The 17,903-nt window shown below is 38.8% G+C and overlaps 1 protein-coding gene across 1 annotated transcript in view; it reads left to right on the top strand.

Annotated features, from left to right (window-relative positions):
- Positions 1-3,344: 3,344 nt before the first annotated feature.
- Positions 3,345-17,903, top strand: part of LOC121908732 — a 156,022-nt gene continuing 141,463 nt past the window's right edge. The window contains exons 1-3 of the mRNA XM_042428987.1: positions 3,345-3,421; positions 11,827-11,934; positions 14,229-14,518. The gene's annotated coding sequence lies outside the window, so the exon portion shown is untranslated. The remainder of the gene's footprint in view (positions 3,422-11,826; positions 11,935-14,228; positions 14,519-17,903) is intronic.

The following is a 17,903-nucleotide window of genomic DNA, read 5'->3' as shown; positions in this document are numbered from 1 at the left end:
AAGAGTCAGCTATTTTCAAATACCAAAATTTCTCCAGTGCACTTGATGTTCAACAAAGCAAATCCCCAGAATGCACTGTAAAAAACAGTGAGCATTGCTTGGAACTGACATCACTGCATATCCCCTTGTCTGCACTTCCTATAGATCTTTTTTAAAATTTAATGCCAAGAGTACAACAATGCAGAGCTGACACAGTGAAAAAAATAATTGTCACACTATCTTGTTACAACAGGAAAGCTTTCTCTTTATAAGTAGAGGGATTTCCCATGAAATCAAGACGATTATTGCAAGACTTTATCCACAGTTATAAAGAGAATGAACACTACACTGCTGGTTGAAAGTTAGGGAGATGAACAAATAATGAGAGAACAGGCTATCCCACGAGTAATAATGCAACATCTTTGATTAGCCAAAGTAGCTCTATTGAATAGAAAAATCTCTCTGCAACAAAGCTGCGGATAAGACACAATCCCATGTACTGTCCTCTTACTAATGACAGACTTGTTGCCTAACAAGAACAATATTCATAGTGTGTTTTTAAGCCCTATAATAAAGACTTGATCACTTAATTCAATGCTCACTCATTCATTTCTGTAGTATAACAACTTTTAATATTTTGATGGCAGTTCAAGGGTGTTGCTTAAGGAAGACACAGCTATATCTTATAAAATAATGATGCTACTAATGAGTAAGTCTGATTTAGGTGAGCCAGTATGGCAAGCACTTAGATTATACTGAAAAAAATGCAATCAAATATACCTATGATTAATTTTATTAGCTGCAGCTGTGGTTTCCACAGTATGACACCTCTATGAAAAGGCCTCCCTCAGAAGCAAATGTAAACACTGTTACACATTCATATGCTGTACAGTGTAGTCTCTATTTTTATGTCTTTTCTTTTTTTTTTTTTTTTTTACTCAAGACCATGATCACATGGTATGGAGCACAAACAGAACACACAGTAATAACAAAACAATAGCACAGAGCATGGCTTAAGTACAACAAATGTTACATAAACAATGGAAGTACATTTTTCAAAAAGGCACCTAATTTACAAATAACTTTTGGCTTATCTGATTGTAATAACAAAATTAATTTAAACAAAGATGGCTGGTTTAAAGGTCCAGTGTGTAGGATTTAGTGGCATCTAGTGGTGAAATTGCAGATTGCAACCAACTGAATCCTCCCTCCCCTTTAAAGCATGCAGGAGAACCTACAGTGGCCCTCTCTAGAGCCAGTGTTTGGTTTGTCCATTCTGGGCTACTGTAGAAACATGGCAGTGCAACATGGTGGCCTCTGTGGAAGAGGACCCGCTCCCTATGTAGATATAAAGGGCTAATTCTAAGGTGATAAAAACACAATGATTCTTATTTTCAGGTGATCATACACTAATTAAAACATACTTTTGAATATTATATTCCATTTCTTCTTCTACACACTGCACCTTTAAGAAATATGAGTTGTAGTTTTTCCAATATATCTATTTTTTTGAAACCTCCAAACTTCACATGCATACAACATAACTGGTGTAACTGTGTTTACATTTTATTCTTCATAAGTCAGGGAAAATATTTAATGTGTAAGTCACAAGTAATGTCCTTTTTGCTAGTAGAGTTATTGTAGCTCTATATCACGTAGCTCCTCTCCTAGAGTGCCAATCTCAGCGAAGGTGACTTTGAAATGAAGCCCACTACATCTTTATACCATACAGTGATATGTCCTAAAGCAGGGGTGGCCAGCCATATGCCATAGAGAGCATACAGTCTGCAGGTTTTCATTCCAACGGATCACTTCAGCAGGTGTCTTCACTGATGAGTTCTTCTCTTCTACCTGAAGGAGTGCTAATTAGTGGGTCCTTGATCAGAACGGAAACTTGCATACAGATGGCCCTCTATGGCACATGGTTAACAACCCTACTGTTAGTATACAAGAAATTGAAATGATGTACACCAACAGAAGTCTGTCAAAATGTGACTTCAGAAATGTATTGCCAACTGAACTCAACAAAGAGGAGGCAATTTTTTCCTCCCAAAGTTTTAATAATATATTGTTTGTTTACTGAGATTCTCCTGGAGCTGTCTTGACACCATCTGCAATTTGTTTAAATTATTTCCAGCTGTGAGCAGCTCCTCCATTTCCTTTGTGCAATTTATTGTGGGGTGATAGTGTCCATCAACAGCACACTCAAAAATGAAGCAAATTTAATATGCATACTGATAAATTTCCGTATAAATAATTTCAGTTTTTCAGTGTGAAAGCAGTACAAACTCAAAACTGTGTTAGAATTAGTATTTATTATGGAATTGGGATACAACTCACGACTCAAAATGTCATTCAAGAAAAAATCCACCACAAAACTAACTGCTGTATTACGTTAATTTGAACATGTGTTCCAGTGTCATGTTCTTGTGCAGCACAAAATTTGCAGGGAGGTGGTGGATGGATGATGGACATGCAAAGCAGAAGAAGCTGTTTTTCCATCCAAATGGAGAACAAATTTTAATTGAATTTCCAGAAGATGGGCTAAATTCGAATTAATGCGCATTTCCATGCACCTCCATTATGCGAATTTTGAAGTAAAACAGCTGGTTGCTCTAATTTTCCAGTCAGGGGCAACAAGATGATGTAATCAATAGAGAGGCAGTCAAACCTCAAACGGTGAAAAACAATTTAGAAAACATGATGGAAATATGGCATTTATGATTGTTTCATGTATTAATTTGAGGAGTATTACAGTCTCTTAATCGTTCCACACAGATCCGATGTTTCTGCTTTCTGCTATTTTTTAAATTTTTTCTTCAGGGGAGCAGAAGCTAATTTTGATATTTAAGTCATATGTTTCTCGTATGTCATAATTTATTTGCTCATTGCATTTGGTTTAATCGATACACCAAATTTTCCACTTCAACCAAGTGTAAAAAGGTTTTTGTGATATTTTGGGATTTCTTCAAATTTCTGGCATTTCCATACAGGTTTTTATTTGTGCAGATTGAAAATGTGAACAAAACAGGTGGATGGAAATGCATGTTATTGACACCAGAAACTGAGGCTCACATCCTGTGTCCTATGTGTGGTTACCTTAGGGCTACAAAGGCACACTGGATAAGGGCAGGTGAGATTGTGGTTTTGGTAAAATATTGAAATGAATGAATGAATAAATGAAATAATATCTATGAATGTTTTTCTAATTCGTATGGAATGAACATTCTGCTTTTTAAATGTTAATTTAAAACATTTCCGTATTATGTTGATAAAAAACCTAATCCAATGGCATTACCTTTCTCTCAAATCATGGGAAAGCACAGGTGTAACTAATATAATTAATCGCTCTGGCCTATTCAAGTATGCCAGAGAGCCAACATGCACAACAGTAGAGTGCTGGAACTGGAACACCCAATGATACGCAGTCGTCGATTATGTTGTAAGTCATGCCCGTGTGTGATGATTCACAATGTCTACTGATAGAAGAGTCTGCAAGCCTTTTTTTTCAGAGCAGATATTTTGACATGTCACAGCAGGGAAAGCACAGGTGTAATGTGTAACATTAATAATAACTGAATTGCATTCTGGTGTGCCAGTTCCAGGGCCATCCAGTGACTCCCTGCCAGTGGCATACTGGGACACCAGTGGAACAGAGCCATCATTAATGTGATAGGTCCCACCTGGGCTTCTCATGCCAAGACGAGTCAAAATGTTTGCTCAGAAAAAAAAGGCCTGTTTGCAGTGTCCTTTGATTTCTGGGTTTATTTAGTTGTTCTGGTGTATTTTTCTTGTTTTGCGGCTAAGTGGCCAAACCCACAAAATATAGCAATAACATTTCCAGCCAGTATGTTCTGTCTCAACTCACCATTTTACACTGACATAACTATTATAAAGGTAGAAACCCATCATATAAAATGCAGAGATACCAATTACTCCACCCACAGTGGCCTCAATGGACTAGACTTAACCACAGCAAAGATATTGAGCAATGTTGTGGTTTGAGTACGGGGCATGTCTCTGATGCTCCTTGAAAGAAAGAACTCTTGCTCTGGCAACACTAAATTACAAAATATCACTTTACATTGCTTGTTATTAATATAAAAACGTATCTAAGAATATTTAATTATGGCTTTTTCTTTTAGACACCACTGTTGTCTTTGCCAGATGTTAAAATTCTTGCTGTGTCTGCTCTGTTTCATCCACATCCTGTCTTTTTCTGCCAAGCCAGCTCTGCTGTTTTCTCCCCTTTTTTCTCTTGTTAAAACATATCAGAGTAAGCCTAGTCTTTGCTTTGCTTTTGCCTGTAATCCCTATAGTGCTTGTTACTACAATACCCTTCATCTAACTATTCAGTAGCGGGGTTTCTTATTGCTTTGGGAGGGTCTTCCAGTACCGATGCTTGTTGTGGGTATTTACTACTGTGTCTCTCTGTTGCGGTGCATTGTTGTTCCTCAGCACAACCTTGTAAAACTGTTCAGGTGTATTTATACAGTGTCTCCTACACAGTAAGCTGTGCCGCCGCTGTCCCAGAACATAAAACATTAAAGTGTTTTTCTCACCTCTGAGCGTGGCAACACTTCTTTTTGTATACTTTTTCGTTTCATAAATATATATTTTTTCAGGACTGTACCCCTTATCCTCTGTCAAAATAGATATAAACCCTTTTATTCTCTCATTCTTTATCTTAACCTTTTGCTTGTTATTGTATCCTGTCTTATTCCCATAAATAAATGTAAGCTCTCTGTTGAACTAAGAAGAAAAAAAGAGAAAGCAAAAAACAGCCTTGAGATCTTAACTAACTCTACTTCTCATTGTCTGTCCCTCCTCTCAATCTGCAAATATCACAATGATTTGCAGCCTTAAATTAAATTTGTTTGTTTGCTTGTTTTCCCTTCTCACCTGATTCTTGGTAATCTCTCCTCTCCGCCTGTGATGTGGCGGGTCTGCTTTGGCGTAGGCTTTCATCTCGCCTAATTGGTTCTGATGGCCTCTGCAGGGAATTTCAGGAGCGAGATGCCGTGGTGCTCGCCAGGCACAGGCGACGAGGGGTTAAAAACTCACTGCGTGGGATTAATGAAGGGTTAAAGCAGCAGATGAGAGGAGAGGGCAGGCGATCTGACCGGCGTGCATAACCCAACTGCTCCTCTTCCTCTTTCCTCTGCTGTCTGCTGCCAAGACCCCAGGCACGAGATAGAACAATGGAGAGGAGTTGGTGGCAACTGTGAGCTACACTGTAGAGCATTATGATGCTTGTTAACATGTGGGATGCATTTTGCTCACTTGTTTTTGCCTGTGGTAGTCTTTCTAATTTGTTTACGTGTGGTGGATGGTGTGTGAGTATGTGCATGTGCAGGGTAGCATCTGTGCATGCTGCGTGCGTGCAAGTGGACGGCATCAAGGCCGCCGTTCCCTATTTTCCGTGTGGTTTCATCTTGTCCATCGGGGGATGCGGGTTTCTGATGGTCTTCCACTTGAATACAGTTGACCTGGTGCCCGTAGCGGCCCCTGTGACCTCCTTGTTTCTCTCCCTCTCTTCTTCCCTCCCTCCATTCTCAGCATTGTCTCGCCACACCTGAGGTCTCCGAGCACAGGCTGCTTCTGCCAGGTGTGTCCCTAATACCAACTGAGACACACAAGCACATATAAATACACACAGAACTAGTGTGTGTCTACCATCCACGCCTGTCCACAGATGTTAAAAGTGGATGATTCTCATCCTGTGTATGTACTTTGCTTTCTGTCCTTTACTGAATATTTGAACTAGCTGAACATCTGAGGAAAAAGTCCCATCACTGCACTCTCTATTCCCACTCGTCTCTTTCAAAAGACTGCGATCACATTTTGTGACATAGCTCTTCTGTCTCTAAACCAAATATCACTGTCTCCACATCTGATATGCATAGGCTTTGTGCAAGTTGAGGTGTATGTGGGTTTTTTGAAAATGTCAAAATTCAGTTTGTTTTTCATTTCCATGCTGTTTCTGTGCTTGTGCATAGATATTCGTATCAGGGTAACGCAGCAGGGGCTTGCATAGCAAAATATCAGTCTGTCTGTCAGTCTGTCAGTCTGTCAGTTTTCCCATCTGTGCATCTGTGTGATTGTCCAGCATGCCTGTCAGACTGTCTGCTTTGCCATTTTTTTCCCCCCTCCCTGTTATTCTCCTAGTTGACTCTTGCCACATGTGTGAAGCAATCACTCCCCTCCTCAGGCTTATGGCGTTTATCTCCCTCTGCGCCTGAATTTGCCTCATGGCTCGTGTGTTTGTGCTTACATGTGTTTGTGTCTATCCATCCACATGTGGGCTTAGTAAATGTGTGTCTGCATGTTTGTGTGTCAATCTCTGTTTGTATAGGAGTGCTGCGTGCTTGCCCACCTGTCAGTCAAATGTCTCTTGGCATGCCATTAGCTATCTGTAAAGGCAAGGTCATGGTGACTGAGACACACAGAAGCAGGTAGAGCTACCACTGAGCCTTCAGGGCAGCACTACAGTGCTCTTCATTCCTTTCTCGAGTGGAGGAAACATTAAAGAAATATTTTGGTTTATTACAACTTGGGACCAGTTTATATTATAACCAATAGCCAATAGAAATTAACCAGTTTCTTTTGGTTATGGTAACACTATTCACCAAGTTAATTGCTGACATTCCAAAAAACAGTTAGACTTGCAAGAAATAAGCAGTCAGACAATCATACAGATGATCATCCAGTCATCGTTCCTAGTAAAACATTTTACTAGGAAAACTAAGAAGGGTTAATTATGTCTTCCAAGAACAAAAACAAATGATTTGAAAGGTACTGTACTATACAGAGCATCCTCAGACTGGAACTGTTTACCAACCAACATCAAATACATTTCTAATCCATAAAGATTCAAACTGCGAGTCAAATATATATAAATTCATATGGTGTAATATAAACATCTAACATTTATTTGAAGTGACTGTAATTAATATTTAATTTTATATTCCACTTACAACTTTAGTTTTTCAATTTCTGTTATTGTGTAGATCTTGTCCTGAATATATTTGTGTGTACGAACGGACCCCAGGAAGACTAGAAACCACGTCAGCGGAGGATAACAATAAACAGGTTTTAAACCTGCGTTCATTGATTTGGCCACTTGGGGGCAGTGGAAACAAGCTGTAAACACAACACTTACATATTATGACATTAAAGTAATATGGCAAACGTGTTAGCAAAAAGCATGGCATATTTACATATCTAGCAGTTAAGCAACATTAGCATTCAGTCATGTTTCTGGCCACCTGATGTCCAGTATTCACTCTCCTTTTAGCTCTATTTTGTTCTCCACCATCTCAAGACTCAGGGAAATGTCTGAATCTTTATCTGGCCCTTTTTAAAAAAAATCTTTAACCGCTTGGTATTACTGTATGTTCACCAGCTGGTCATTAACTTTGTCCGTGTGCCGTTTGGTGCTGGCACGTAGCATAGAGTTGGTTTACAGAGCTTTTTCACTGAAAACAGCTGTCTGCTTCTGCTAGAAACCATGCAGATGAGAGCGGTGAGAGTGAATCAAAACAGCAAAGCTGTAGACAGTTAAACCAAAACAATTAGCTTAAAGATGCTGAAATCCTCTATAGAGCTGAAAGGAACTGCAGAGTTGTGATAATTCTTTGTGGATTCATTACTACGAGCAACCCCTTTCATGCGTGTTTATTAGTTGTTCAACTTTAAACAACCACTTTAAACAGACTCCTAGCCTAGCCCCAGTTTGTGCCTCTCATGTATTATCACTACATTGGCATCACAGAGTAAGCATCAGTTTTTCTGAAAATAAATACCTGCAATTTTTGAAAAACCTAGAAGGTCATTTAACAACACATATTGCAGTTGGTGAGGTAATTCTGAAGGCATTTCCAGGGTCCTGAAAGACTAACCTGTTTCCCATGTTGCAACTGTATTTCCTATCCAGGTAGGTGGAAATGACATATCTTCAAAATGAAAATATAAATATAATAGAGAATGACATCAGTGCAGACAAATACAACTAATAGACATTTTAAATTGTTTTCATGTTCACATATATGCCATATATCATTTCCAAGTATCAATTTTGTTTGTATTAGGGGAAAGAGTCACAGCTCAGGAAACAGGTTAAACAGAATAGTTTCTCGTCCAGATGGCTAGAGACTTTGATTATTGTTGTTAAATGGCCTTCTGGTTTTATTTTTCAGAAAATTGGACACTTAAGCTTTGTTATCAAACTGTAACACATGAGAGGCACAAACTGGTGCGAGGTTAGCCAAACTTTGTTGGAAGAGAAAACAAAGGCAAACAGTAAAATTATTACCCAAGCCATTGTGAACCTCCATCACAGTTTACAGACTGATTTCATGGTCCAACTAAGCTAGAGGCACACAGTTTTCCTGTGCAATAAGGGATTATTACCAAACTTTTGTGTGCTCTCACTATCTGTATTACCTCTAGATAACATAGTTTAGAAAATTTGGCTTAACTGTTGGCTTGTTTGAAACCTTTATGATTTTCTGACTGCTCATATATCTTGCCTCGGCTGACTTTTTATTTCATGATGTTCCCTTGTTATCAAATCTCAGCTTGTTAAATAGAACGTTATCATAATGGCCAAAACTTTGAAGATATAACCCAAGTTGCAATAAACCGTAGTTTTCCTTGACGCTTTTGGCAAGCAGATAAAGCAGGATAATCAATGCTGAGACAAAAACAAATATTACATGTACACTTCACTCTCAAGTGAAAACACATTTTAGTCTGTAATCAGACAAACACCCCCCAAATGCATAAATACACTAACAGATGGTGGATGTGCTGCACAGACACACAGACAAATTTGGCTACCTAAGCAGATGTGTACACAAATGCAAACACACACACACACATACACACACACACACACACACACAGAAGGAAACACATGAGTTTTCAAGAAGAACCATTGTCAGAAATGGCTTCAAAATGTGGGCATACACACACAGAAACTGGCAACCAAACAGATGCGCGCAAACACACACAAACCATGTAAGAGGGGAGCGAGTCACCCCAGTGAACGCACAGCGTCGGAGGGAACTGAGGGTCCTGTGCATACAGAACTTGGATCTCTACCACATGAAGCACAGAGCAGTGGGGGAGAGAGGGAGACGGAGGTGGAGAGTGAGGGAAGGAGAGGGGGAGCAGATGGGTCAGCCATCTGGTGGATGGAGGAAAAGCGAGGGAGATGAAAAGAAGAGGGAGGGTGCGCTGAAGAGAGAGAGAGTTGGAGGGATATATGTGTGTGTGTGTGTGTGTGTGGGGTTTCATGGGAAATATCCGTGTGTGTGTGTGTGTGTGGATGGAGTAGGAGTGAGAGATGCGTTTGCGTGGGACTGTTTATGTGTGCAACGGGGTTGGTCAGCCGAGAATCAGGTGCCAGTGGACAGTGCAGTTGAATTACTCTGGCATGCTGTTGAATGCACTTATGTCATATTCACAAACACACAAACACACATACATACAGACATACATATACATACACACCTACACACGGGTGGTAAGTCCAAGCCTAAAGACACAGCATAAGATTTTCAAAAATAATCACTCACTACTGACAGTATATCTTATTTAAAAATCATTTTCTCCTTATTTATAACTCATTTAAAATATGTTGGTTGTCATTTGATGGCAGAAGCAATTTGTTACTTAGCAATTAGTAATAATTACTTGTTACATTACTTTCCAACATTGCCTTCCAACAATTCCAGCCACCGATCCTACTAACAAGCCTGATAGATAAAGCTTGTTCCTCTGTGCCACAGCAGAGCTCTACTGTTATCCAAAAACAATTAAATACCAATCAGATAACCACTAACTACATTTACATTTCCTGATGGGTGTCTGTGTTTCAGGGGGTAGAGAGGGTCCTGTCCATGTGTTGAAGTGAATTCCCAAGTATCTTCTGATGGTCAGGCCAGAGCCTTGCATGTTACCTCTGCTGCCATCAGTGTGTGAGTGTGAGTGTGTGTGTCTGAATGGTTGAATGAGAGTCAAAAATTGTAAAGCGCTTTGTCCATTAAGGTAGGAAAGCGCTATATAAGTGCAGTCCATTTAATAAATATAGTGACAATTTTTGTTTTACATGAGGTTATGTGCCAGACTCTCTTTTGGCAGACAGTGGAGACTCCAGGAAGTAACCAGTCCCAGCCAAGAAATAGTCTGGTGCATAATCCTTATAAACTTTTGTTAGCTTTTTATACAAATGAAACAAGAAGTGCTAATTAGTGATATTTAGAGGTGTTGATAGGAAGATTTTCATGACCGTTGGACAGAGCAAGGCTAGCTGTTTCCACTTGTTTTGAGTCTTTGTGCTAAGCTAAGCTAACAAGCTGCTGTCTGTAGCTTTATGTCGAGTTGTATTGAGAGACTGATCGAAACATTATTGGTTTTGGTCTTTTCATGGGATTTTTTCAAAACAAATTAGCTAGCCAAGAGAAACTCCACCTAAAACCACAAAGTGTGGATTTTTATTTTCCATTTCTGTTTTTGTACAGATTTAAAAAATGAGATATATGTTAATTAGTAACCTTTAAAGATGCAGGAACATGTATTTTTGAAGTTTTGGGAGAGCCAGGCTAGCTGTTTCCCCCCTGCTTACAGTCTTTATTCAATCCTAGGCCACTATCACCCCCTGGCTCCAGTGCACAGACATTTACCAATCTCATCTTACTCTTGAAAGCAAATAAGCGTATTTTCCAAAATGCTGAACCATTCCTGTAAAACACGCATCCTGTCACACAGGAAATCATTTTGCATATATATGGAAAACCAAGGACACACGCACACACAAGTCAGGACCTAAACACATGTGTACATGTATGTACGTGTATGTGGCTTTATATTCTTACTCATATGCAGAAAAAATAAAATACACACATTGATATTCACCATATACACTGAGTAAAGAACATCAGCTAAGTATTAAGTGTTAGAGGTAGTGACAGAGGCACAGCCAGAAGCAAAAGGAAAAAGGAGATGAAACTGGAAGATAAGAAAGAGGATAGATAAAGAAAAGATAAGTGACAGGATTGCAAAAAAAATGGGGGAGGCAGATAGTTTGATGAGACAGAGAGAGAGATAGACAGTATAAGAAGAAAGAGAGAGAAGGAGGCAGAGAGGGTGATGATGTAAAATGGAATACCAGAAAACGTCTGGTAAGGCTGAAAAGATCAAAGAAATCATACTTCCAAAAGCCTAGATGTCAGAAAATGGAGACCAATTTATTGTGGATGGCAGGAAGTCTGGCTCCACCTATAAATTACACTCTGTCAGCCGGAGCAGTGCCGAAACAATACCGGCCCCTGATGAAAGAGAAAGCGAAACATGATGGAAAATGACTTTACATGGAGGGACGACAGAGATCCTCTTTCACATTCCACCTTGAGTGCGGTAACTTTGTATTCCGCTCACGGACGCCGCTTTCATCACTGTATGAAATACACTAATGCTGTAATTATTGTTAATATGATCGCAGGTATGGACAATTTATCATTGTTAGCTGCTCAGCCACTGCCAACTCAATTTTCTCTGTGTGCTGGGTGGGGGGAAAAAATTAACCAGCATATAATTTGTTCAAACTTTATTTTCTCTCTGCTTGGATGGCTGGTGATTATCATCATTACAGTGATTATCACTCACTTGGCTCTTGTTGTTTTCGTTGTTCATGAGCAGGCTTTTCTTGCAGGCTTGTCCCGATGGATTGTGCAGATGTATTTCTGCTTTTTTTTTTGTCCTCCCTCATAAACGTTATGATATTAATGCAGATGTGTATACTCTTTGTTGTCTTGATATTCTGGTGTGGTCTCTCACCTTCAGGGACACGCTGATGCACAATCTTCACTATGGGAACATAAACTAGAAAGGCAGAAAATCCTTCCATCAGCTGGCAGGTTGACATTGAGCCTGTGCTCTTGAAGATCAAAGGTGACACCACACGCCCACACACATATTCAAATCACACATTTTCAGACACTGGATACATTTCCAGACATTTCACACATTAACAATGTATAGTGAGACAATACTACGAAATTCAGTTTGAAGAACATGTTCATTTATTTATAGTGGATGAAAAAGCTTTTCTAAAGGTATTCACTTTCCTTGTTTTTTCAAAGTTACAATGTATTCATCAGGTTTTTCTCTTTTTTGAGAGCCTTGTGAAGTACTCTCATTCAAAAAAATAAATAGATGTAAATTTTAGGAAATGTCATATACAAAAGAACATTATCCTGCCTAGTTACAGCTAATAACAATAATGACATATTTGTGTAATTTATACCTACCCATATTAGGTTCAACTTGTGTTTTCAAGTCATCAGTTAAACACTCCATCATTCACTACACACGTGTGCTGTAGCACCTCTGTATAATTAATAGTGACCTCTGGGCTCTTTCTCTTATGTGTCATAAAGCAAACCTGAAAATTTGTAAAATAAATCATAGATGTTACTTGAGGCTCTCCGCCACTTCGATGATGGTCTCATTGGACCACAGTAATTACAGGCTAATCCTCCAACTAATTTATGTATTGCGCTACTCGAACTGAATGCAATTTCACTTAAAACAGTTTTACTTAAAGTATATGTTTGGGTTTTCCCAAGTCTGTCTTAATACAATACTGACATGCCTATATGTACATAGAAATGGGTTTTGGTTGCTGTAACAATTTCTACTCTCCATACTGACCCTGAAGCTATTCCCACAGAGCCTTTTTACATTGTAAGAAATGGAGGCTAAAATCTACATCTCTCGTTCTGTGTAAAGATGCTTTCCAAAGTTCAGCTGAAACTACGATGCTATATCGAGTCGGTATCTTCCGATGTTACAGTAAAAGCTTGGATGTTTGGATTGTCCGTGGTCAGTAATCAACCCCTCTTGACGGATGAAGGCAGCCTATGAAAATGCTGATGTTATTCAGTGTTGAAACACCAGAAAAAATTGTTTATGACATAAGCTTTGGAAAAATAGTCCAACTTGTCCACATGTTGGCTATAAAGACAAAGAAAGTCAGTATGCTTCAAACAAAGTAGTACTTGTCGGTTCGTCAAACAGAATCTGAAAGCATCTTTCTCCAAACCCTTCTAACGTCAGAATTGAGGGGGTACACAGCCTAACCTTTTAAACAGCAATTGGAAATATTCATATTTACAAATGAATGTAACACTATGAATCCTTTTTAGGAAAGACTATGCAAGTGTGTGTGCCATTATCCTCATTTGAATAATTATTGCCTATCAACACTTTTGCCTTTAGATGAAAGTCGGATGGCCCCAACTACTTTATTTCAAGCTTTATCCAACCTTTAATGTTCTATGTAGTAATTAAGCCTTAGCCGGCCCTCTTCAGAATTTGCATATTTAGGATTATGAATTAATAAATTTGAAATCCATGAATTGCTTAATAGTGTGACGACCCTCTGTGGACAGACTCCTTGTCCTCTCTCAGCAGGAGCTTGTTGGGCAGAGTCGGGTTGTCAGGGAGATTCAGCTCATCTGGACTGACTGGTTTCTATATAAGCTGGTAGCAGTCACTCACTCCCTCTCTCCTCTGGCTTCCACCATGTTTGGTTCTGGATGCGTTTAGTTTCATTTATCTTTTAGTTATACACAATAAATCTCTGTTTTAGTTACAATTCATGTGTCGTCTCCCCTTCTTGGTCCAGCCTTGAGCCAGGTTTTGACAATAGTAATCAGATGAAATACACCATCATTTAGTACAAATTTTAACAATATGAAGTCGTGGTAAGGAAATATTTGCAGAGAGTGTGATTTTAGAGGGATCATGAAGATTTTATCTAAAATGAAAACTATTCAATTGAGAAGAAGTTTGGGGAATTGAGTGTTTTGTTTTTTCTAAAGCCCTGGCTAGGCTGAAGGTAACTGATCATTTTTGGAAGTCAGGATCTCTATATCTTACATTTCTTGAAAATTTGTTTTAAAAAGGTTGAATCTTTTACATAAACAACAGCATTATTGTATAGGATTAGAGGTGAGATGCCACCTCAGTAGTGGCAGCTTGTTAATTTCCATTTACAACCCAGATTAGTCTATGTTAAAGTCTAAAATTTAATGTTGAATGTTGCATCTTTAAGAAAAGTGAAACAAGGTCGAAGTTCACAATCTTCACACTTTTGGCTCCACCAAGCCACAAAATCTGCAGCTGCATCTTGTCGGGCTCGGGGCTCATTTGACAGGGAACCTCTTGTGTTGTTTGGGCAGTGGTCCTGGAGGCCAGGCTGTGAAGCTTTCCTCACCGTGGGAGCTGGTTGTGAGCTGGCCAGGAGAGAGACAACAGAAGCCACAGCCACTGGCACGACTCCTGCGCAGGCACTGGCCTGGAACTGCTGGAAGATGAAGGACAGGTGGCTTTCAAAGGGGCCCAGTGGCCGGCAAGTGGAAGGAATGCCCGAGTATAGCAAATATTTGACAGCGGAAAATGAGTCTAGAAGGACGTGTTCGATCTCTCTGGTAAATCTGCTGCAAAGAATCCGGAGATGATAATATACAAGGTCAGTTTAAAAATTAGGTTTCTGGAATGTACCATAACTATCTGCAACAACATCTCATTTATCAAGTGTCGCCTTGTGTAATGGGGATGTTTGGAACATCATGCTTTTTTCCAGCAACAATGTCAAACCTGCTGCTTTACAAAATAACAAAATAAGTATCTGATTACAAGCAACCGTACGGGAATTAATTTGTCATGAAACCTTGGAGTAAAGAGAAGTGAGCTTTCTTTTAGACTGAGTATACTTTTACTTCCTGGACCAACTGTAGGTTTGAATAAATGGTAGTTGTTTGTTATCATTGGTTTATTATTATTCCCAGAGGTGTTAACATGTTGATGTCTTTAAACCTTTATTATAGCATCCTTCCATAGTGATGTCCTAAAGGCAATCTGCCTAGCAACAGGACTGAGAAGCACTGTGTACTTAATGCTAATAGTTGTTTCACACTATTTAACACTCCATTTAAAAAAAATTATCAACTCAGTTTGGTTCAGTAGAAAATTGAGCAACACTGAAACATAGCCCATCTGAACTGATGTGAACTGCTTCAGTGTAAAAAGGATTAAAAGCAATAATTAGAAATGAATAGAATCAGAAAAAACACAATTTTGTGCAGCACGTTTCTGATACACCAGTCCTGGAGTGAATATGAACTTCTTCTCATTCAATTTTAGTCCAAGCTGCACACAATAAATTGTTGCCAGATCCAAGTCATGAGATTAAGTTTAAAGCTGAATTTTGATGGATTAGATTTATTCCATGCATGATTGATGAAATAAGGTATTTAACCTGCTACGGAATCAACTTATAAGGCGAGTTAAGAGAGCTCTCTCTGTAGTTATTAAGGTGTTGGAAAATGTTACGCTTGCTGTAGTGGCTTAAATGAGGCTGATTTGGCCAGGGGCCGAGGTGTTTTACCTGATTTTTCTGCTCTGTTGGAACTGCTGCTGATGACAGCAACATCTTCTGCTTGTGGGCTCCGTTTGGCTTTTGTTGGGTTATTTTGCATCTGAGATCCAGCTGGTAGGCAGCTAGCATCTGGGTGCACGTGCCCTGTTTGCTCTCCAGCATGCACACTTGCAATTTAATATGCTCACTGACACTGTTAATATTCATCCCGTAATTATCTAGGTAATTCACTGACCAACTAAGTGACTGTTGTCCTGCTTTGACATAATGTTAATGCTATGATCAGATATGATTAACTGCTGCCTTTCTACATATCTGATTCAGATGAATGTAAGTGTGTCATGGTGTGTATGTGTGTTTTGTGTGCTTTTCTTGGGTGAAACAGAGCAAACAGGTTATAGCAGTCTATTATTGCAAGGTAATATAAAGGCTAATGTAATATAATATGCAGCAACACCCTCCCATTACACACACACACACACACACACATACATTGTTATAAACAAAAGACACACATATACAGTTTTTAATACAATATGGGCATATTTGTTTTTTCACACTTCTAAAAAAAATTGTGTAATGTGCATATACTGCTTAATGTGTTTGTTGGTGTTTTTTGTGTCATTACCATATCCAATGTGACTTTTTGAGATATCATCATAAGAGACAAGTACTTCTGCACAGTTTGTTGTAGTGAAGCAGAAACAAAAAGAAAAGAAAGAAAAAAACCTCAAATTGCATCTGTGCTTCTTGCAGCTCAGACAAAGAAGGGTTTAAGTTCTGTCTAATCAGATGTTCGCTATCACAGTAAAGTAATCCTGAGCAAGCATTCCTAAGACCATATATTAGACTAAATATGCTGTCTACTTGAAGTTCATGGGGCCTTCAACTAAGGGTTGTGAGGTAGAATAAATTCCATCAAGGTCTCGCTTAATTGGCACAGCGCAGTTTCCCAGCTCATTCTGATATATACGGGTATGATTTTTTAAAGTATTTCTTCTTCAAAAGCGTTGCGTAGGTGTAGTGTGGGTGAGACTGGTTTGAAAAATACAAAACATGTCTGGAATTAACTCATCAGAATCAACTTTTGTACAGTCTAGAAATATATAGAGCTGTGCAAAAATCTGTATTTTGGATGTTTTTTTAATCCCAGGGTTAAATGATAATGAAGAAGGAAATTATTCGGCAGAGTTGACAGAGACTACATTACCTCTTGGTTGAGAAAGCTAAATACAAATTTTATGGATGTAAAAAATACTTTGAGATTAGTGAAACATTTGTTTTCTCACCAGGGGAACCAGCAAGGACAAATTAATGTGCAAATCAAACACATTTTTATGTAATTCTGATTTCAAGAATATATCATTTTTCATTCAGATATATGCACAGTTTTTAAAGGTAATTTTCCCTGAAACTTAAGGCATATGACAAATACATGAAATGAGATGACCCTGAACACACTGACTGCCTTTGGCATTCGTTTGATATCTGTGATTCAGATGCTGCTAAAAACTTCACTTTATACTGTAGTGAAATCAAATCCAAATACTATTGAATCTATTTAGGGTTACCTTTCAACCTTGTATGTAGCTAAAATTACAAGTAACAAACTGAAAGACTCAATTGACATCTAGGTAAGTCCGGGTCAATTCATCACACTTTTGGACCGCATTGTCATAGATATTAATGAAACTTGGCATGCTGATAAGAAACCCATGGAACCGCAATTGCACCTGTCTCGGGTCGCTATTAGGGGAGATGAGGGCTAACAAAGTTTGAACTGATTAGCGTGCCTCTGTGACTTTGACTTGCCATATCTCCCTTAATATAGGTCATAGAGAAATGGTTCTCATATCGTGTGAAAGCTCTTTTCCAGCTCTATATTTTACTCTCATCATGTTAACCCCAAAATGAAAGTTAACAGTATTATGTGTGATTATCATCTTGAAAGTTGAATTGTAAAAAACACTATTTTTCAAAATTTTCACCAAAGTTAGGTTATAATGTCATCAACACCTCCAGAAAGTTCGGTCTTTGGTTTTTGAGTTGTTGCCAAGATGTCATTACTTATCTGAAGTGGCATAACATAATTAATTCCTTACAATGTTGTTGAACAACAGTTACTGATCAGTGCATGGTCAGGCACATGCAAAATTACAATGCACTACTTTCCTGATGGACTCCCAGGCCACTGGATAGTGTGCTCAAAGAAATACAACGTGGGTGGAATCATGACTCTGAAGACAAATGTTAATTCAATTTAATTGCAAAAGTACTCTTACCTAACTGTTTGAATGTTGAGGTGGTAATGAAGTTAGGACGCAGTGGCTACACTCTCAATTTGTGCTCCTTCAGAGCCTTTAATGCAGCAATTGTGTCTTTGTTCGACATTGTGTACCTCCGTTCTGTTGCCGTCACAGGTTCAACTACCAGTAGCACATGCTGGTGGTCCATCACAAATGTATCAGGGCGGTAT

This window comes from Thunnus maccoyii, chromosome 12 (genome assembly GCF_910596095.1).
Source record: "Thunnus maccoyii chromosome 12, fThuMac1.1, whole genome shotgun sequence".
Classification (NCBI taxonomy): Eukaryota; Metazoa; Chordata; class Actinopteri; order Scombriformes; family Scombridae; genus Thunnus; species Thunnus maccoyii.
This window is presented reverse-complemented; position numbering and strand designations above follow the sequence as displayed.